A 23,077-nucleotide genomic window follows, 5' to 3' on the forward strand; every position below is an offset into this window, starting at 1 on the left:
ACTTTGCCCCAAAATGAGGTGATCTGCAAAAATGCTCTTAGCTTTAGTCTCTCAGCGTGAGGTTCTTACACTTCTCATCACTCCAACATTAAAGCCTGCATGACCAAACAGAATCAGACAAAATAAGAAGCCAGTCTCCTTCTGACTTCAGCGTGACAGTGTAGATTCTTCCCCTGGGACCCAGGGGAGACAGACACCTGAAATGCCCCTGAGTTCAGATTCAGTGCACACAATAGCTTAGGAAATTCGACAGTGGCTCTTGTATGGAGCTGATGGAAAGAAACACCTTGTACCTCTGTTGCTTTGCTCTCAGACACCATCAGTCCTTTAGCTGCTTTAACTCTTAAACTTTTAACTCTTAAACTTTTATCTTATTAAGTAGTAGTAAATGAAGAACAATGCCTTACAGAAAAATCTCTAATGAAATTGTCTCTGAGAACTACTAAGCAAATCAGCACATGGGAACATCTTTTTCCCCGTGTACAGTTGAACCACCAAGGCCCTTTCTCTGGGGAATTATACACTGTTAATTCATTATTTTAATTTTTTAACAGGTAACCAGGGAGGTTAACTACTTCAAATACTCCAAAGTTATCCAAAGAAACAGGCTGTTCCAGGCAGGTGAGGGGCTGAGGACCTGAAGGATGCAGGACCTTTTATGTATCCTTCAATAGATGGTTCCCTCTAAACCACTTACCTACTTCCTCTGAGAAAGACAAAGGGGAAGAAAAGATAAATGCACCCAGGAATTGATGATAGAACACCGTGCAGCTGCTAATGCATATGGATGTGCCATGCAAATGTCCCTAGCAGAAACACGCTCTTTAGTTTAAACCTGCAACCACATTTAGCAATAAAAGAGTTTCCAAATCAAACTGCTGACTCCTTTTTTTCTCCCTTATCAAAACACCCTAGCATACATCTTCCCAGGCAGAGTAAATCAAAGACCAGCAGCTGGAGTTACCAACCCTTGTTTTCCCTGGATATCAGGTGTATGGCTTCAATTCTACAGATCAATTTGTGAGCTGAAATAAGGCGCTGAGGTCCACTAAAACCCCACAGAAAGCTGCCGGGCCAGTGCCCGTGCTGACTTTCCAAAGGCCTTATCTTTCAGAGGGTCATTGTAATTTACTGATGGGTTTCTCCTGGACTAAAGATGTGCTTTGATTACATCTTTTCCTGAATATAAAGAAGACCTCGATCAAAGGAGAGGAATACCACACCAAATAATAGAACTTTGTTTTCTTGTCTTTATCTTTTCTCTTCCTTTAGTTTCAAATTTTCCCGACTTGTTTGTTAAGTGGATAAGAAAGGAGAGAGAGGAGCAATAATTTGGGGATAAATCTTGTCTCCTTAAATTTTGCAAAGCAGCGCCTCAGAGTCTATAGGTGTATAGAAGTGTTGTGGCATGTCCTTCTCGTCGGGACGCCTTTGCGAATTTATTGAAAAGTTCTGTGTTGGAGATGAAAAGTCAAACAAGAAACGTCAGCAGTTACCTGGAGGGGACGTTAAACGGTAACTGGGGAGTGATTCGCTCCGGCGTCTTTATGACTGCGAGAAGGCGCGGCGCGCTGACATTTTTTTATAGGCTTGAAGCACTTACATGAGCAGGTCGGCTGAGATTAGGCTTGGAAAGAGAAAATGAGTGCGTGTCTGGGGATTAACCCGCATTTGTGCTCAACAGGGAGGCAGGCTCGGCACTCGTTTTGAAGGCACCACTCAGGGAAACACCATCAATTCTGAATGGAATTACTTAGGGTGAAATTGCATATCTGCAGGTGGTATCTTCTAAGCTGCGCTCCGGGTTCCTTTCTGCCCCTCAGGGGTTTGACTGGCCTTCGCCTGGAGGGCTCCGCTAAATGGCCTGCACCCCTGGAAAGGGCCTGGCATCCTAAAAATAGCCGCTCATTTCCTTTGCCAAGAGCTGCCTGAGGCCGCGACGAGTGCCAAAAGACGCCTATCCCGCCCTCCCTGGGATCGGCCTTGGGGTGCGTGGCTTGACCCGGGGTGGGAAAGAAGGAAGCTCCAGGATCCCCGAGTTTGCAAATTTTCAAGATCCAGGAACTTGGGCTCCAGAGCTCAGTTCAGGCCCAAATCAGGCTACTTAGCGAGGCTTTTGCGGGTCTTGCCTCTTCCCAGGATCCGAGAAGCCTGCGGCAGGGGCCGGTCCTTTACTCTGTCTTTGTTTTCCAGGAGGTGAGAGGAGGAAATCGCTCCCAGGCCGAGGGGAGCGGTGCAATTAGCACCCTCCGCCCTGGGCACCGGCAGCTCCTCGCGCATCTGCCTGCGCGGGCCCGCTCCGCTCATCTCCGCCTCGCGCTGGGGAGGCTGCGCGTCTGCGGCTCTGCCAGGTCACTGTGTTAATTAAAAGTTGGTCCGAGGTGGTCAGCACGCAGTCCCAGATGTGCGTAACAGCATGCAATTAACACATAAGGCGACGCTTTTTGAAGATCCTTGAATGGAACGCCCCTCCCCAAAAACCTCCACCCCACCGCGCCCTGGGCGCGATATAGCTATGGCAAACGGGGGAAAGTCATTAAAGCCATAATTCAGTGTGGGCTCGCCATTCTGAAAGGGGGTCCGGCCTGGAAAATTTTTTTCCTCAAATCTATATATTTCAAAAATAAATAGCAAATTGATTTTTTTTCCCTCTCTCTCTCTCCAGGACGGACGGGCGCGGAGATGCGCTTCCCCGCGTTCCCACCCCATGTATATTAAGCAGCGGCCGCGCGGCGCGGTGACCTAGCGCGCGCGGGGAGTCCCCGGCCAGGCGCCAGCCACCGCGCAGGGGGCTCTCCCGGGCAGATTGGTTTCCACTGCCAGGCTCATTACCGTGGCTCAGCGGCCCAGCGTCCTTTGCATTTGGAAAAAAAAAAAAAAAAGTGTAGGGGAAGTGAGTGTGGGGGCGGCGAGAGCGAGGTGGTACGCCGACACGATTTTTAGATAAAATATTTGTCCAGGGAAGGCCACCCCCTCAGAGGCTCCCGAGGCTGCGTCATCAGCTGCCCCTTGCCCCCCGGTGCTTGGCCTCAGGCCGCCCTTGAGCTCCGTGACACTTTGCGTCTATCTGCTTTCACTTAAGTGGGTGCCTTTAAGGATGTATTTTTGCCATCTTTTAGAATTAGACAAAGACCCCCGCGCAGGACTCTGAGTCTTCTCTCCGGCGGTCCTGGTCCATAGGCACCCATGCTGCTGCCACTTCCCAGCTTGAAGGAACCGGGTCGGACTTGTACATCTGAGCGCCACCCCGGGCTGCTAGTCTACTTTGGGAGGTGTCCCTGAGGCTCCTGTCCTAACGCGGTTTGGTTTCAGGATGACAAGCAGCGACCTCATCACCAACACCACCCAAAAAGGGGCCAGGGACTGCAGTTCGAAGCAATTAATTCCGTGCGTCCTATCGAAAGGCCGTGCCTTATCCAGGAAACCTAAGGCAGCAAATAATGGACCTGCAGTATCCTCCCATCCATCTGGTCTGTGGAGAGGCCAAAGCGTCGAAAGGAGAAGACAGGAATGGATGGAGAGGGAGAGAAACGGGAGGAAGAAGGAGAGTCACAGGGGATCCGGCTGCAAAACCTTAGAAAAGGACCCGATTTGGCACTTGAAGAAGGCGGCATGGGCCACGATTTGAACGCGGCACCTTTGTTAACTGGTGTCCGACTGCCCCCCTCCCCCCGGCCTGTCGTCTCTCCCTTTCCTAGGATACAGAGGTGAATAATGAAACCATTTTGCTAATAGTTTATGAGCCATGAGATTGGAAATGTATATGGATAGACCGAAGCACCGGACTAAAATCATTTGAAAGAAGCGTGAGGCTCGGCAGAGAGAGACAGAGAAACCCTCGGTGTCCTCGCTCCCTAGCCTGAGCCGCGAGGGGTGCTCAGGTGGCCTCGCGCCTGGCCGGCTTCGCTCCCTCAGAGGGCAGCGGTTCAGTCCGTCCTCCTGCGAGCGCCTCACCCTCCTCGTTGTCCCGAGGGGCTGGAGCAAGAGCGAGATAAATGGGGGTGATGGCAAGATAACTCGAGCAGCAGATAACCCTTATCACCAGAAGTTTTCTCCCAGTGATGGGATCTAAATACATCTATCATGCCAGGCAGCTTCACGCCCTAGGCGTAAAACAATAGACGTGAACCTGGCATGGGAGACAACCGCAGGGACTCTGTGTCCCTCGTCTTTGTCCCTACAGGGTCTGTTCCCCTAGTACAAACACCTAGAAGCTTCTAGATCGCCCACCTGACCTCCAGCTCCCCCTCTAGGAGCCTTGCCCGGCTTGCTTGGTGGAGTTCTATAGTCTCTAAGCTGGGGAATGTGGTCAGATTGTGGCGGACCTTTGGGTACACAGAGGCGGCAGAGGGCACAGGTGAGGCGCTGGCCTGCACCCACAAAGCACCGCGCGGCCTAGGGAAAGTGTGGAGGCTGGCTGGGAGACGCCTGCCCAGGACTAGGGCCTGGAATAAACCGCCTGCTTCCTGGCTGAGCGTCCCCGGCAGTTTGGGGCATGAGGCAGGGCGAGGAGGTGGCAGGGTCCAAAACCAGAGCAGAAGGACAGCTGGGACAGGTCCACAGCTCTCTGCGCGCACCGGACCAGGGTGCTCCGGGATCCCCGGGTTCCATCCACCAAGCCTCAGCTGCTGCGCCCTTACGATCGGCTAAGCCAAGCGGCCACAACGCATTGCCCAGGATCTGGACAAGACTGGCCAGCGTGGCCAGGGCTTCCCGAGCTCGGGTTGGAAGGAAGGCGCCTTACCGCGCCTTACCTCTTTCGTGCTCCTCCCAAACTCGTCTGGGGTCTGGGACAAACACATTCACTTTTGCAGGGATGAAGAGGTGACTGGCGGCCGCACTGGCGTGCCTGGTAGTATTTGCCCTGAGCATGGAGGCCAGGTTGGATCTTGCTGCGTCCATGCGCCTAGCGGAGGTGGCAGGAAAGCGCGAGCCTCTCCCTTCTCTGCTGGAGGCTTCGGCAGCCTCGGGCACGCCTGGCCACTACCCTCAGGCCTGGCAAGCGACCTAGGGTGGGTGCTGCCTGCGGACTCTGGCCTGCCGCTGCTCACAGGCATCAGCCTGTACTGCGGCGCCCTGGTTTTTTAGGCTCCCACCCACCCTACTGGAGGTCCATGCTCCTGCAGACCCTGGGTTTGCTGCGTATTTGGGGGCACATCCACGATAAATACAGCAACACTGCCTCTTCCAGTGGGGACGTTTGGAGCGGACACCAAGTGTCTGTTGTCCTGAGGCAGCTCTACAGAGAAAATGAGACTCAAAACAATCGTTCACCACCCTCGACTCGGCCTGGCCAGGCTCTGCAAGGCAGGTGTAGCACCCGAGCGCGCTGTGCTCCTGGTTCCCCCGGCCGGACCATCGAGACAGAGGGCTCAGGCGCTGCGGCCAGCGGGCGCTGTTGTTGCTCTGAGGAAGGATCCTGCGCTGAGCTCCCTGCTGGGCCTCTCAGCTCCCCTTTTCGCACTTTTCTCCAGATTTCAGCATTACCTAAATTCCTGTCCTCTCACCTCCGGAAAACCCTAGGTCCCCGCAGTATTTCCTTACCCCTATCCCTCCCCAGCCGCCGCAGCGCGGGCTCGGATCCTCCTCCCTCGCCGCCTCCGCGCCAGCCCGCGCGCGTCCCTGGGGGCGGGGAGGGCAGAGCCGGCGGAGGCCCCCGGCTTGCCAAAGTAACAAAACTGGAAATTCTAAGAAAATGAAACACCGCCCTCCTCTCCCCAGCAGGGCGAGTGGCGCGGGAGGGGGCGATGGCACCGGGTCGTCCCCAGCAAGGGAACGATCCCGGGCGATGTGCGCACGCTCCCCGGGTTTGTTAGTTGATTCCGTCGAAAAGTTTGCTATTTATAGGTCACACGCGGCCGCCGGGCGAAGGGAGAGCGGCCTGTCTCAGTGGCGTCCCGTGATCGTTTTGTTTTGTTTCTGCCCTCGCGCGCGAGAAGACAGGGGGAGCCCCGAAACCAGCCCTCGCCGGAGCGGGAAGAGCGCCGCGCGCCGAGACCCCGTGAGTCCGCGCCGGCCGCTGGGAGCGGGGAGGGTCCCCGGTGCTCCCAGGCGCGCTCGCAGGCGCCCCCTTAACGAGCCCCTCTTTCTGGGTTTCAGAGCGTCGTTCCCCTCCCCCCTCTCTGGGGCCCTGCTCTCAACCTCCAGGTGACTTTGTTCCCAGGCAGTGAAAGAGACCCAAGTGGCGGGACGCAGGAGGCGGGGTGGGCTCGCGGCTTTCCCACGGGGAAGCGCGCTGGGCGGGGCGGGGAGCGAGGCTTGCTCGGGGAGGGAACGGAGCGCGTCCGGATGGTGACCCCTGTGTGCCTGGGCTCTGGCGTGGGGTTGAGGAGGCCAGGACCGCTTGCGGTGTGGGGCCTCCGGGCTGCGACAGGAGAGCAGATCTGACCTTAACGTCTCAAAAGCGCGCTAAGCAGGAAAGAGGGAAAGGGGAGGAAGTAGGTGGACACCGACTGGGGCTGGCCGGAAATAGGGTCAGGGCTTTAAGTGCCAGGTGTGGTGGGTGCTATGCTCTCCTTGTTCAGCCGTGGTGCGCAGGACTCGCTGGAGGGCGGAGATGCGAGGGATCGCAGAGGTCAACCTTAAGGCCTTGACCTTGTCCTCTTTTCCTCCAAGCCTGGCACGAAGCTGTGTGTTTTAGAGGTCAAATGGCCCTGCGGAAGGGAGCCCTGGATGAGGGAGAGGTTTCCCAGGTTGGGCAAGGAGCACAGGGGAAGGGGAGGGCTCCTGGCCGGAGCTTTGCTGCGGAGCCGCTGCTGGCTTGATGCCTGCACAGTGCACCAGAGTGCACTTTTCCGGGGTACCACATAGAGGGCAGTGAGGTGGGCAAGGTTGGGCCTAGGAAATAATTCTGGACTGGATCTGTTTAGCCGAAAATAAGAGCTCCTGGAAGGTGAGGAGGAGTCAGGCAGCCGTGAACACGTCACATGTCCAATGTCCTGTCCAGTCACCTGTCCCTGTGCCCTTGCTGGGCGCTGCCTCTGGGTTAATTTCTTAAGTGCTTAAACAACACAGTGGGTATCACAAAATATATGATACACTACCAAGCCTAGCTGCACCTCCAAAAAACTGCCCAGGGGACCTCTGCAGATAGTCTGGAGACCTAGCAGTCTGTGAGGGCACCACATGTTGAGGCCCTCCTCTGTAGGGTGCACCCAGAGTCCCTCCTGGGGGCTGGCATGTGTGAGTTCACACTGCTGGAGCAGGCTGGTCTGGACAGGACTGGGAGCGTCCACACCTGGCCTGAAGGCTTGGATCCGCGCCCAGACTGCCCAGCATAGCTGGCCGTGTACCTGGCATGGTCCAAACCGAGCACAGTCTGCTGCTGCGCTGGGGATTACAGGCAGTGTGACTGATAGGGCCACCTCTGGGTGGTCTAAATGGAGAGCTGAAGGTTGGCAGTTTGGAAGCTTGGCACTGACTGTCACTGTTAGAATTTGGGAACTGGAAGGTTGACTTTGGGAGCTGTGTCTTAAAATATTTGCCAACCCCATTCCCCAGAGTGCAGGCCCTTAAGTCTTCAGAGCAGGGGTTTGTGGAGCTGTGAGTCCTTTTCCTTAGCCCTGAGGGGAAGGCAAGGGATGAAGGAGAGGAGGTCAGAGCAAGAACCAAGAGGGAGAAGGACTAAGGCTTTGTAAGAGAAAGGCCACCGTAAAGGCTAGCTATTTACCTCCTTGTCTCCTTGGAAAGATGCAGGATCTTCGACAGCAGAGAAGTTAGCCCAAGAACAGCCCAGCCCAGCCCAGGTTCCCTGGCCGCAGCTGGCCAGGAGTGGGCCTCCCATTGCCTGGAGCCACCACAGGCATTCAGACACCGTTCTCCAGAGTGGCTTTAGATGGGGTAGACCAGGTGTCCACTCCCAGCTCTCCTGGCCCTACCTCTTTGGTGTGGACTCAGAAGTCAGGGGAAAACTTGTCCGACCTTGCTGAGATCTGAGAAGGGAGAAGTGAAGTTAGTTTGCACAGGATCTGAGCTCTGCCTCAGAGCCCCATGCCTGGTGCCACCCAATCCTGGTTTTCTGGTCTTCTGCAGGATTCCTTTCTGACCTGTCCTTCCACTCTCCTTCCATGAACACCCTCCAGACCTGGGGATTTGGCCACAGGTGTCTGTGCTTTCTCACTGGCAGTAAAGATGGTATTTGTAGCATCAAGACACATGTAGGAAACAAGTGTGTGTGTGTGTGTGTGTGTGTGTGTGTGTGTGTGCATAACGAGAGGCTTGTTTCCAGATCCTTTAGTGAGGGAAGAATGAATTCTATTTTTTCCAAAATAATTGATTTCCAGGGACCCCTGAAAAGCAGCAACAAGGATTGTTCTTTCCCAAATTCTTAGAGGTGACCTTTATGCCCCTAGTAGAGGAAATGTGCCCTGTGACAGCGACAGCCACCTGTGCCCTGGCCTTGCCTTCTGACCCAGCCTTGGATTTGGTTGTAAGAAGTGCCCGCAGGGTCACAAACAGGCAGAGCACAGACACCTGACAGTGCCTAAGTGGTGGTGCTGTTTGTGGCTGATGAATCACTGTGTGTGAGGTGACCAGCTTGACCTGTCCCGGCCCAAGGGAATTTTATGGGCCTAAAATTTCCTGCTGAACAGGCCCTCCTGTCCCCAGCCCCTCAAGTCCTTCAATCTGTACCCCGCCCACCTGCTCTCCCACTGTGGCAGGCTCACCTGGAACTAAAATGGCCTTGGAGCCAACGCTAGCTGCCCCACGCCTGTAACAGAGGAGGATGGTGCTTGAAAGGAGGCCATGAGCACATCTTTCCTCAAAGGCAGAGCAGCATTTTTGCTCTTTCTGCTCTTCCATTCCCACCCCAGCGTCACCCTTCCTGGGATGAGGAACCCCAAGGAGCCAGCGGTGGGGTGATCCTACTCCATGTGATCCTCCTTCCTTCTGGACTTCTGTTCCCCAGAGGAAGGGAGCCCGGAGAGTGGTATCACTAGATCTTTACATGGTCGCAGTGCTGGGCTGGGACCTGAGGCTGGAGGAGGGGACCAGGGACAACCCAGAGCGGGCCTGAGGGGCCCTCTGCTCCACCTCTGACTTCATTCCTCTCCCTCTTGGGCTGTGGGGCTGCTTTAGCTGCACAGCTGTCAGCTCTGTGTCCTGGGGAGGCACTTTTAGAATGCAGCCACCATGCAGTCCTGGGCCATGGGACTCTTCCTGTCCTCCTCCACCGCACTCATTTGGATGGAAAGTGATACTCATTAGTTCATCAAGTCCCCTTCAGCCTCAGCAGGTTGGTTTCGGTTTCTTTATTTCTCAAATTTCCTTACAAAAACAGCCCAAGAACCAGATCTGTTTAGCTTCTCTGGATCTGAATTACTTGTGCCACAATCCTCCGGGTGGTTCCGGCTGAAAGTTCTTCCCTTGGCCTTCCTGAGTTCCACACCCTTGGCATGAAATGGAGGGAGTTTGTTTTTCTTTTCTGTTTAACCTAAATTATTCCAAACCCCTACTTTTTCTTCTGCCTGTTTGGAATATATCTATTAATATCAGCGTTGAAATAGACATGCTTTAAAAGATAAACATGAATTTTTCGTAGCCCTGGGAATTGAACTTGATAATCTACATCCCCAGCCCCTGTATTATTTTATATTTTGAGACAGACGAAGGGTCAGACGAATTTAGTTGCTCAATCCGGGCTCAGACTTATGATCCTCCTGCCTCAGCCTCCCAAAATGCTGGAATTGTAGGTGTCCTGTACCATGGCCAGCTAAGCATAACTTTCTATATAGAAAATTTCTTTGAGGTTATTTGTGAACTACATATGAGGTCTGTAACATAATTTCAGGAAAACACTTTTGAAATTGCTTGACAACAGCTCTGACTGTCAGAACCCCCAGTCTTACTTTTCCACGCTTTTTTATAACTATGTTCTCTGATCCAGCTGAAGCTGCTTTAACAAATAATGCTCTTAAATTTAATTTCTTCCCAGCTTTTTAATCTGTGCAGCTTTTCCACTTGTATGGTCCACTCAACAGAAGTTTGCTATTCAAAAAATTAAATTTGGAGTACATAGTATATTCTGTAGTCTTGATTACTTAAGCAACATCTTATATTCAGCATCCTAATAGTAAAAAAAATTTTTTCTTTTGTTGTTGGGAGAAAAATCGTCTTTTGTAAGCAGCTTGCTGAGCAGTTCGTGTTAACATTCTTTGTTTTTTCCAGGAGATCAGTTGCTTCTGATTTATTTATCTCATGTCAAAGAGTCAGCTTACTGATCTCTGGAAAATCACATCCTTCCTCTTACTGGGGCAACCAACGTGCTGGTATTTTGATTTTACATTTTAATGTAATTTAGAAGGGAGAGGGTTCCACACGTCTGCCTCAGTCAGTGATGACCAAAACAGCTCAGCGATTCAGGGAACCTTTGAGCGTGGAGTGTACTGGAGAAGCCAAAGCTTCCACTGGCAAAAGGGCAAACCAAAAATGCCATAGGAGAGCCCCAGACTGGTGACTGAGGAAAGGAAATAAGTACAGGCCATCAGCTGTGCGGGACATTGTGTATCACTCCTAAAATCCCTCGGGCTGGGGGGAGTGCTTAACCTGGTGCCTGCCTGGTATGTGTGTGTCCCTGACTGTGAACTCTGGTACTAAACACAAACGCACACACATGTGTGTGCACATGCACACAGGAAAGGAGATCGGTTACATGAAAGTATTTTGTACAGGGATGTTTTCACTTCTTTAACTGGAGATTCAAGCCAGTATTACTTTAAACACATAGTAAAACTTACATAATATAAAATTACTATTTCAACCATTTTGAAGCACACAGTCTGGTAGCTTTCACTGTGTTTACAGTGATGTGCAAACATTCTTCTCTAAATCTGAAATATTTATTACCCCCCAGAGAAGCCCGTATTCACTCAACAATCACTCTTCTTTCATCCCCCTCTGCCTTCCTGTCTACCGATTTTCTCATTCTGGATGTTTCATGGGGAGAGAGTGAGACAGTGTGTGGTCTTTCCTCTCTCTGCCTTCTTTCCTCCTCCGTGCAGAGTTTCAAGGTTCCTCCTCCGTGTGACATCTGTCAGCACCTCATTCCTTTTCCGGGCTGAACCATATGCGATGGCATGGATAACCCGGCTCTGTTTGCGCCTGCATTAGCTGACTGACATTATGTTTCTTCGTGCTGACTGTTAGGAGCCAGCTGCCATGGAAATCAGTGCATGGTTTCAGTTCTTCTGTGAGTAACTGTTTAGGGACCACCGTACTCCTTTGCCTAGCAAATGAGCAGCCTACATTCATGCCAGCAGGGTAGGAGGGGTGCAGTTTCTTCGCATCCACTTACACTGACTTCATGTTTTCTGAAAAGCCCTACTATGGAGGATAAGTGATGTCTCACTGTTGCTTTAATCTACATTTACTTAATAACGAAGAATGCTGAGTAGCTTTTCAGGTGCCATTCATATAGTGTCTTTGGAAAAATGTCTATTCAGGACCTTTATTGTCGAATTGTAAGATTTCTTTCTGGATTTTGAATAATAGACCCTTGTAGGATGATTTACAGGTACTTATTATATTTTTCACTTAATGGACTGCTTTTTTTTCTTTCTTGATAATTCCCTGTAATTCATTAATGTTTTTAATAAGTTCCAATTTATCAGTAGTGATTTTTAACAGTAGGCGCATTTCAGATTCACGAGAAGACTCAGACGGGACCCAACACACAAAGAATTTAAAACTCTAAATTTGAAATAAAAGACTTGTTCGCGGCATACAGCTATATCTAATGCAGATGCTCAGAGACTGCATAGAATGACTGCTGTTGCTTAAGAAAAAGAAGAAGCTAGGGCTACACTGACCTTTTTATTTGAAGAAGTCTTGACTTATTCAGCTAAGGTGTCAGCCACAGTGAAGGAGCCCTTTTATCACAAGATGACGGTCGTTGTTTTCTTTTTTAATTATCACGATCAAATTCATCTACCAAGAAATTTCAAATGGTCTCCTCTGTTTAAATAACATTCAGGATCTGCCTTAAACCAACAAGTACCAGGAAAATCACAGTAAAGAGTGACGGGGTGTTTGCGCCTGCAGTTGCTAGGACACAGCTGGGAGTGTCAGGTTAGAAGTTCCCCGGAGAAGGGAGAAAGGTCTCAGAGTCAGAGGGAAGCAAGACCAGAAGAAGTAAATGGTTGCCAAACATCATTAAAACAAGAGTTCATAGAAGAATAAGAATATGGATGAACGTGATTGAACCCAAAGGCTGGATACTGAGCCCAGGCAGTCTGGCCCTGAAATTCATTTCCTAACCTACTATACTGTGCTGCTGGAAATTTCAAATGTGCAAATCTCAGGTGTAAATCTGATTCATCCTTTCTACATTACCTGGCTCAAAAATTACTGAGTATTTACTAAGTACTAGGTTTCTCTTGGACCCTCGAAAGGCCTGGGGGGGGGGTCACTTTCTTTCATTCTCTAGGCACTAATCAGGGAGGGTTTGTCAATGTCGTCTTTTGACAGTCACCCGACTTGGCTTGATTATTCACTTGCTTACCTGTGTAAGTCCTCCAATCAATCACTTTGTTAGTCCTGACCTAGGATGCAGGCAGGGAAAATAGATCGTAATCAAAACACTAAGCAGAAAGGCAATATTAACCAGAAACTAAGCATTGCGGCACAAAGTTAGTTCTGTGAAGTTCGCTGGCTACCGCTCCTAGAATTAACCATAGATCAGTGATAGTTGAGTCTCAGGGCACGCACTGTGTGTTGGAACCATGAGACAAGCACTTCAAATCTAATTGTTTGAGAATCAAAAAAGGGTAAAGAACCAAGACATTATAAATGATTAAGAATTCATGTACAGGAAACATAAGAGAGATTCTACTGCCTGGAATCCCCAATAGTTTCTCTTTGGGGAGAAGTCTTTCAATAGAGTGTGTTTTTCTATTTTATGCGTAAGGATCTGGTCCGAAAGACAGGCTTCAGAATGTGCCACGAAGTTGGAAGACGGTGAATCCAGTCTCAGTGCTATAAAGGTGTCTGTGCCTCATGGTGAGAAGGTACCCCACCATTTACCCAGAGTATTGTAGACCCCAGAAGTGTCTCTTGAACAGAGGGAGAATCAAATATGCAGGGTATCCGACTATCCAAGGTGTGTTCCAGTGCATTCCAATTTTTGAGCCATAGTTAATTATTATTAATGAGGATACTTTATTAGCAAGAAGCTGCCTTTTGTAAATGTGTCAATGTCTGCCTAAGCTTTTGCTCTCACTATTTTCCTACTTAAGGTCAAAGAGTCTGCTTTTGGAAGGTTTGGCGTTAAGCTCTGTATACTGTGGCCAGTATCATGTTGCTCACCAGGATTTGGCCAAAATTGGGTCCGTAAGGACAGCCCTACGTGCTCTGGAATAGGTTGCCGGGTCGACGGACATTGATTTGTATAGCACTTTTGGCCCAGCTCTGCTTTACCTGTGTTTAAATGGCCAGCAGAAACCTTTTTAGCACTGGGATACAGTCCATTGAATAACACAGAATGCTTCCATAACTGCAGATTTACAGATTTATTGAATAGTAGGTGTTTGCTACCTGCCAGGTTTCAAGACAGAATTTTTAAAGCCTGCTTCTAGGAGCCATGAGCCAGGTGGAAGGGGAGCCAGGCAGTCTAAGCAGTTTGTTATGAGTCCTATGGAAAGGAAGGTGGGGCTCAAGGGTGGCTGCCTGTGACCACAGACAGACTGAGGCCACACCCCAGCCTTTGGGAGAGAGTGCAGCCTTTCTACCCTGCTGTCTCTCAAGCATTTTGAAGAGGGCTCTTCCTGAGTGCCCAGGGCAGGGGGCTGCATTATTTGTATGACATGGAGAGTTCTGCTCAGTGCTCTGGAAATGCTGCATCCTCTGAACTCAAAAAGTTTTACCCTTGTCTTCTCCTTCTCCTCCTTTTTCTTTTTTTGTAGTATGGAGGATTAAATCCAGGGCCCTGGCACTGAGCTGTATACCTAACCCTCTGCTTTAGAGACCAGGTCTCAGTAAGTTGCCCAGGCTGGGCTTGACTTGCTAACCTTCTGCATCAGCCTCCCAGAGTGTTAGATCACAGACATGCACCATCATGCCCAGTTTAAAAGCACAGGAGAGCATAAGCATTGAAAGTCTGTCAGGCTACAAAGCATTTTGAAATATTTGGGTGGATTAATTCAGCACTAGAAAAGATACTTTGAGGGCAAAGGAGAAATTTGTGATTACACGTAATAAATACTCATAAATACTCCTGTGTGTTTAGTAGTTATCTCACAAGCTTGTATTAATTCATTGATCTTCCTGCAGTGTGGGGATGGAACCTAGGATCTCACACATGCGAGGCAAGTGCTGTATCATCAAGCTATTGCACAGCCTCAATTTGAAATTTTAATTGAGAGACACATGATCTTCCATCCAGGTAGGTTGCCCTTACGTGAGTTATTCTGTACAAGTGTGATGTTTTTAGTCACATAGTTGTACAAGGTAGTTCTATGGGACTGTACTTCCATAGAACATCAATTTGTCAACTATTTATTAATGTTAGATACTAGGTTAAGAAGTGAGGAACAGCAATGAATGAAACATCTGTGTCCCTGACCTTATGGAACCAACCTACTACTCAGGGAGAAAAGTGCTGATAAGTATTTTGCTCCAAAAGTTCTCCTGTACTGAAATAAGTTTGTAAAATAGTGGGTTTGGCAGAGTTGTTTTTCAGAGGCCGTGACTGGGACTATCAGAGAGGATTGTGGTATGTGGTATTTTCCACACCTAACAGAGCTTCCTTTGTACAAAGAACAACTCCTGGGGCTGGTGGCATCCAGAACCCTGCAGTGAAATCCTGTGAGCCCTGGAAAGCCCGGACCAAGGAACTTGACAGATAGGTAGAGCGCTGTAAACACGGAACCCAGCCTGCTGCCTTCTCCATGGCCGTGATTCCTGGCACTCTTGGGAGTCCTGGCCTCTGGGATGAGTGATTAGCAGACTTTGGCATCCAGGTGTGCAGACCAGCTCCAGGCGGCCTTTGGAGGACCTGGCTTGTGTGAGTTAGATTGTGGGGTGGGTTGCTAGGCGTTCCTTCGGTCTCTCCAGCTGGAGACTGGGTAATGGCAGAAGGGTTTGTGTGCATTCTGCAACCACCTTGGAGCAGCTGGTCTGAAAAAGGAAGAGCTGACTGGCTTTCATCGTGCACCCCTACATAGAAGGCTGTGTCTTATCTGAGGGCCCCCCAACTTCTCTGGGGACACAGAATGAGGTTATCTCAGGAGACTGAGGCATGCTGCCTCTCTGTGTGTTGCCTGCTTTTACCAAGATGACTGGGACAAAAGGAAAATGTAGGGATGGTTAGCATGTTACTTGAAGCCAGCTGCTGCATCTCATTCTTTGTGCTGCTTTTCCTCAGGCAGTGGCTGTACCTAACAGAATAGTGACCTGGCCACTGCTTTGATAACTTGAGTGGTGTGTTTGCCTGCTGGAGAGAGGCACACAGTTTGATTGGTGACATTTATCAGATTGCCAGAGCATCCCACGTCTCCACCTTGACTCATACACGTGGAGAGTTCTTACAAAGCCTCTTCAGAATGGTTGATTTTTAAGATTCATATTTATTTAAACAAAATGTGGCTGATTATCAAAGTATATGCTTTATCTCTAGCCAGGTCTTATCAGCAGTCATCGCCTGGATATTTAAATATTCGACACGAACTACTTACTGTCTCCTTCCAGAGCTGCCCGAAAAAATGTTCAACTCTTCCTTCTTTGTAAGAGATCTCAGATATCCAAGTGTTGGTCTCTAAGCTTGAAGTCTAAGGTCAGTGTGTGTCTTTAGTCATGGTGAACAAAGAGGACTTACAGATCGCTTAGCCAAACTGTTGGGCTCAGCCAGGGTGGAGGGGGACACATTGTTGTGTTACCAGATGGGCATCTGACAACGCTTGGTGAGAGGTTACGTGCACTGGGGTGGTGCTCACAGGAACTTAATCTGCCACGACAAATGAGAAAGTTTCTCCAGGAGGTTACTCTGAGGCTGGTGTTCACACATAGGTAAAGGGGGAGTTGATGAGGCAGAAAGGAAAACGTGTGTAGGATGCTGTATAATCAAGGCAAGAGTGGGAATAAAGACACCGGGGTGGAAAATCCAAGTCTGTCAGGGATACCAACACGTATTTAGGATGGAGGAACATGTGGCACTAATGGGGAAGAAGGTGGGAGTGGACACTGAGGGCCCCCTGGACACTCTACAGTGCTGGGCATATTGACCACCCATCTGCATGTTCACCCTCGCACACGCAGGGTGGATTCTTACGGACAGCTGTGGACTTTAGTCATTGTGTACCCTTCCGCTGGAAGTGGCTGCTAAGAAGGACATTTCCCAGGCTCCTTCACATTCAGCTGATTGTTCTCAGTCGTGGAAGAAGGATGTTGTTTCTAGCTCATGGAGTTAAGAATTGTGTGTCCCGTTCCTACTGTGGACTCTGGATGGTAAATGGCTGTGAATGAAGATCCCAAGGAGGGAAGAGCCACCAAAGGCCAGGTCTTGCTGAGTCGTCACATGGGCTTTATGCGAATGAAAATTAATATTGTTCGTGTTAAGCTACTCAGATGTGGAGATTTGTCTTCTACAGTAGCTAGGGTTACAGGTATTGTATTATGACAGACCTATAAGACAGAAGCTCACGGAGTAACTTTATCACAATTAATAAAAGGTAGAGCTGGGATGTAAATATAGGATTTGTCTTTGGAGTTTTTCCTTTGTTCTCCTGCTATCTCCTGAAGTATTTTCGTTTGTACATAAACCCATCTCCTGGTAGTCTATTAAATCTAGGACAAAGAATTTGCTTTTGAGCAAATAACACAAAGGATGTACTTGTCACCTATGATACTGTCAAAAGTTTAACCATATGGACCCAGCTAGCTGCAAGGGAGGCTGAAAGATGTGGTTACTCCTATGTGGTTTGGGGCTCAGCTGAAAAGACTTCATGAAGAAGAGGGAAAAGGACCTTGGAGAACTGCCATTGTTCTTGCATAAGAATTTCGCTCTTAGATATCAAACTTCAATGGGTTTACAACCATGCTCAGTCACCTACCCCAAATTAATCTTATCTTGTTCTCTGGAACCTGGTTAATGGCCGTACTATTCTACCTGCTGCCCAGAGAACAGGGTGGTGTACCTTGACTTTTTATTTTACCTTATTTATATTTTCATCTCCTTTGAAACGTCTCATCCCACTTAATCCCCAGTCTTCCTAAGCAGTAGGATGGCCTCCTAACTGGTCACCCTGTCCCCACTCTCAGCCTATCAAGGACATCCTTCACACTACCAGGAGAGTGATTTTTCTAAAATGCAAATCTGATCATCGTTTTACTTCCTTTTTATAACCCTTCAGTGATTTCCCATGGCAAACATCCAAATTGCTTCACAGAGCACAAAAGGCCCTCTGTGGTTTAGTCCCTGAATCTCTCCAGCCTTGTTTCTGACACTTTACTGTTCCCCTCCCCAAAATAGATCACACCCACAGCTCCAGCCCTATTGAGAAATGTCAGGCAATTTTCTCCCCATCTCTTCTCATGTGTTTTGTGTGTCTGATAAATGCTTGCATATCCTTCAAGACTCAAACCTGCTGACCCTTTCCTGTGAAGCTAATCCTACTCTCCCCCAGGAAAAACTCACCACTCTTTCCTTGTTATGTGCTATTTATTCTAAAGACTCTAGTGGGTACTTGTCCCTTAAGCATAATGATTATCAGTGTATATAATAGCAGAAATAGATATGGTCCCTGGCCTTAAGGAGCTTACAGAACTCATGGTGTAGGTGGACATGAATTGGATTTTCCCATTGTAAATGTAAAATTGAAACTGTGATAAGCACCTCAATGAAAAGGGCGTCATGATTATCCCCAAAGAGGAGGGTTTGAACTCTGGAGGGGACACAGGGGGCACTTTCACCAAGTGTGCCTGAGATGAAATGGGAAAAGCAAATTGACCACTGTAAGGTAAATGAGTTTCCAGCAGTGTGAAGAGTGTGTGCAAAGCCCTTGTGTTAGGAGATAATTTAGGACACAGAGATTGAATAAAAACTGGATTCTGTAGGTATGTGTGTGTATGTGCAAGAGTGCCTCAGGAGATGGCAGGAGCAGTGGTGCCCTGATATGGTCTTTACACTTCTGGATGGAAGCAAAGCTGGTCATAAAGAAGCCCTGGAAGAAATCTTGTTTAGAGAGAGTTTGTATGTGGAGGGCTGTGTGAGTGGGCTTTCCATCACTGTAGTGAAGTATCTGGGACAATCAACTTAAAAAAAGAAAGGTTTATTTTAGCCACAGTTTTAGAGGTTTCAGTCCCTGTTGCTTCCAGGTTGCGGTGAGGCAGAGCATCATGGTGAGAGTGTTTGGCAGAGGAAGTGGCTCACCTCATGGCTGAGGTTCCATTGTCGCCTTTACCAGGGCACAACCTCAGTGACCTAACCTCCTTCCACAAGGCTCCGCCCCTTAAACTCCCAGTGTACCACAGGCTTTCACCAAGCTACTAACACACAGGCTCTTTGAGATTCGAACTGCAGCAGTTGCCTTGGAGAAATTCAGTAGAAACCATCTTCCTGTACGTTTTGCATGTTTCTATCATTCATATTCTCTGCACTGTAATTACATTCTTATGTGCTTTTTATTAGACTGTGAGCTTCTCAGAGGAATGGAGCACCACTGACTATTACTGTTAATCTTTTTCATTTTTGGATTCCCAGTTCCTAGTCCTGTAACTGTATATACAGTTTTCCCAGGAACTGTTTGTGAATGAATGATCCAGGTGACCCAAAGGCCCAAACAGTTTCAACCAAAGGAGTCCTAGAGAGGAAAAACCCAAGAAGACAAAACTGGAAAGACGAGTTGGGGCTCCATTGTGAAGGGTTTGAAATCCCTGGCTAAGAAGTTACATTATGACATAGAATGTAATGAAACCTCAAGTTTACATTTGCTTTCCAGTCCAACCTTTGTTTCGCATAATGCTTCTGTTATGTTTAAAATCATATAATATTTACCCAAGAGACAGTCTTTCCTAAGTAAACCAAAGCCAGCCAAGCTACAAAAAAACCCCACAGCGATCATGTTATAAAACCCAGCTCTGCTTCTGTGCCCCAGAACCAAATGAAATTAGGATAAATTCACAGGAATATGGTTGACAGGTACAAAAGAAATGTGACTGGGGCTATGTGTTTTTTAGTTCACTGCCTATTTTTCAGCCTATTCTCTTTCTTTCTTTTGTAGTAGAGCTTAGGCTTCAGTCTTGACGGCGGATGGAGAGAAAGACGCAGACATTTACATGGTCGTGGCTGCCTTATTTTCACAGCATGTCTCTGAAGAGATTAACGTTGAAGGGCGACCACTATTTCTTGGAGTCACAGAGATAGAACTGTATTTTGAGTGTGCTGAATTGAGTCATAACCACGCCAACAGCTTCTATCTGTGGGGAAACAAAGCTAAGTCTCTAAATGCCCCGTGAAGTGTTTGGGATTAAGACTGACTTGTGGAAGATCTGGTTTGAACCGTTTGTGTACAATAACGAATAGGACTGTGTTAGTTCCATCTTCCCAGGCTGAGATGAGAATCTCTTCTGTAATCCTGAAATTGGACGCATTGTCTTTTACTGTTTTATTACAAATCTTTTTTAGGGCGCCACACCTATCCCCCACACAAAATATGTAGATGGTCAAGGTCAGAGAGCACATTTCCTCCCTCTGTATGCATTGTTTTGTACAGTTTATTTTGTTCCGTCATAAAGTTGTATTATCCCTATCTGAGCAGAAAGGATGGCGGTTGAATAGAATGACCTGGTAGTTCCTTCTGGTTGATCTTAAAAATGAGAATTAGAGTTGATCATCATGTGGCTTGTAGCTCAGTCATGTTGATTTTAATGACTGTCTGTAAGTAGGACCGCATCCAGCTAGAGACACTAAGGTTAAGTGTAGATCTGACAGTCTTCTAGTACCTGCGGTCCTAAGATAGCTAAGCAGGATACAGGTTTTGCAAGTGCTCATGTTTGTGCAGGAATCAGACTGCTCAGATGCATCTCTTTCCTTAGCTACTTATTCATAGTATAACCCTGGGTGGTTCTGTGGCGTCTGTTTCTCAGTTTGTCCTGATGGAGAGTGGGATTGGTGAATATGTTACTTACTGCATAGGGTTCTTGGAAGTATTAAAATTATTATCAGTAAATGCTTGAAACGTGAGCTGGCGCACAGTACTAAATGATTTCAAGTTACTATTATTAGTTTAGGGAGAGGCTTGAAAGACGGCTTCACAAAGACAAAGATAGATTTGTAGAGACAAGGTCAGTGCAACTTTTGGTCAAATGCAAAGAGTTTTAGACTTTTTAGTGAAGCATTAAATACACATCATCTGCTTGACCTTTAGACCGAATTATTTTAGAAACTGCTTTCTATAAATATTCTCTAAGAGTTTTGAAAGTATCAAAAAAAATCTTAGAGAAGCTGAAGATATAAGTATCATTTAGTACAGATGAGAGACCTCCAATGATGCAATCCAGGGAAAAAGGAAAAACTCACCATGTTGGACTTGAAAATAGGTTTGCTAACATACTGAATAATATCAAGTACTTACTGTTTACATAGCAATGACTTCATTTACCTTCAGTTATTTGATTTTGTGTACCAGATTTTTGTTTGTTTGTTTGGCTTTTTTTGGCACCAGGGATTGAACTCACAAACTTGCTCTTGCAAAGCAGAGCGTCTGCAGCTTGATTTTAAGTAATTCTTTAACACTCAACTTGATGTAGTCTTTTAAAAAAAAAACTCCACTAAATTATCTCCATCTTCTGTATTATTGAACTGTGGCTCAAAAAAGTGATACAGCTGTTCAAGGCACCACTGTTGATACCTGAATTAGTGTTTCAGCCCAGCTGTGATGAACTAGAAAGCCAGCATTTCCAACTACTGTGATATGTTTCCCTCTCTATGCTGTTATTTACATCAATAATCAGCATCAGGATGGCACGTTTGGTTTTATGAAGCACTTAAACAGTCCTACAAATTAAATATTCTTTAAGTTTCAGTTTTATTGATAAGGAAATTGCATTTTCATGGGGCTGCCTGATTTGCTAGGATTATTGTTATTGCCATTCTTAAAGCTCCAAATTTTCTCACGTAGCCTCAGTGCTCTGAGAGTAGAGATTCTCACCAGCTTCATACCTACCGTTAACCTACTGGCCAGTGAACAAAGAGTGGCAGCAGAACTACTGATGGAGAGAAGATTCAAAAGGAAGAATAAGAATCCAGGATGTAGGGGGAATGCAGAGCTCTAACTCTGCACGGTCTGCCCTCACGTGTGGACAGTCTGTCTCAGCTGCTACCATCTCAGGAGCATGACTGAACTGTGTTGTGTTCTTTACCAGTGGTGTCAAAATCATAACAGAAAATACCCAAGTTTGACCTAAGTCAAAACATTGTTTTATTTCAAGTCAGCATCATTACAATCAAAACATTCATTGTTTGGGTAAAACATTGCCCATAAGTCCAAGACATGCTGTGGAAACTCACTCCTTAAAATGTAAGAGGAGACTCATAGGTTGATATTATTTTGGCTTGAATTATTAGCAAATCATTATAGTCTGTCTGGGAAATTGCCAATGAAATGACATCCAGAGTTAGGACCTGCCAGCAATCACTGTTACCCATAGTGATGGCTTTATATATTCCTCTCAAGATAATTAAGATATTTATATCTATAAAATGGAAAAGTGTCTATCTTCATCTATTTTATCTATAATGTCTACACCGAATCCAGACATTTTAACAGGCCAAGTGTGAGATCAGGATCTTGGGAAAAAAAATTGCACATTAATAAATCTTTCAGGCCATCTTCTATCCCTTCTGCATCCACTTACAATAAAAATCACCATTAAGAAATATCTTCAAAACTACTAGTTTATGGATTGGAAGTCAGCCTGCTATAAATTCATTCATTCACCCATTCATTCATCAATTTTATACTGGGCAAGCTCAGTTTCGAGTGTCAGGTAGTAAATGAAACAGAAAAAGCTTGCAGAGTTAGTACATGGAGCTTGTGTTGTATTTGAGTGATAATAAGCACTATGGACAGATCAACATAGAGAATATAAGAAAACAGAAAGGCCCATGGAGAAAAGAAGAGAGGGGTTATAGTTTAGTCTGGTTCTGAGCCTCATGAGCTCATAGGTGGGCTTTGAGGTGTTTGGGTGATGGATGAAGCCACTGATGAGTAGCTAAATGTGATGTGGGAAGGGGGAGGATTATTGGGGCGTGGCCTGGAAAGTCTGCGTCCCTCAACCATGCCCTGAGTGCTTCTCCTCTGCCAGAACAAGGTTCACGCTTCATTCTCTAGAAATGGTGAGTCTTGGTTATTTTCTTCTACCTCGTACCTATTTACAATTTCATACCAAACCTATGGGAAACTTCAATTTTTAGCAATTTTTCCTTATTTCTGAAATAGTGTAAGAAAATACACTTGATCTGTGTCATGAATTTTATAGGGCATGCTCAAAATATATAGTGAATAATTAAGTTCAAAACAAAGCAAAGCAAAAATATGTATGACACTGAGAGGACATTGCCAAGAACAATAGGATGTGCGTGCTGAAAAGAAGGGAAGGGTTTTGAGGAAGGGAAGGGGATTCGTTGCAGTGGATCTTTTACTGTAATCAGTTCTTAAATTTAAACATTCACTGGGGTTTTTCATCAGCCTTCACTGATCAGTTACAGCAATTTCCATCACATGAAAACATTGCAGAACATCCTCATCTACTTTATTCACCAAATTGCCACTTTGGCAATTTCTGGCTCTTTCCCAAAGTCAAAATGACCAGAAATGATAACTTTTCGAACTGATTTAGCACATATTGAGGAGGCCACAACAGCACAGCTGAAGACACCAATGAAAGAGAACTTCCAGAACTGATTCAGAAAGTGGCCAGAGGATGAGATGAGCGTGTTTGATGTGAGGAGGCGGATTTTGAAGGGAATTCGTGACATTGTGTGTCTTACATGTAAATATTCACTGTATATTGTGATCTTGCCTTATTTCTATCATTCTAGAGATGTATTATAGTTTGGGGATGGCATGGGTGGGTTCCTCAGGGG

General features: G+C 47.2%; 1 protein-coding gene across 5 annotated transcripts in view; it reads left to right on the forward strand.

Annotated features, from left to right (window-relative positions):
* Nucleotides 1-5,815: 5,815 nt before the first annotated feature.
* The window catches only part of Esrrg (estrogen related receptor gamma), a 540,107-nt gene continuing 522,845 nt past the window's right edge, over nucleotides 5,816-23,077 (forward strand). For 3 of the 5 annotated variants that reach the window (XM_013157679.3, XM_013157680.3, XM_063236700.1), the window contains exon 1: nucleotides 5,816-6,001. The gene's annotated coding sequence lies outside the window, so the exon portion shown is untranslated. The remainder of the gene's footprint in view (nucleotides 6,002-23,077) is intronic. The other 2 variants (XM_013157678.3, XM_023566905.2) reach the window with 1 other exon arrangement.

Source organism: Cavia porcellus, unplaced genomic scaffold (assembly GCF_034190915.1).
Source record: "Cavia porcellus strain 051 isolate PalLab524CR breed Dunkin Hartley unplaced genomic scaffold, mCavPor4.1 scaffold_26, whole genome shotgun sequence".
Taxonomy (NCBI): domain Eukaryota; kingdom Metazoa; phylum Chordata; class Mammalia; order Rodentia; family Caviidae; genus Cavia; species Cavia porcellus.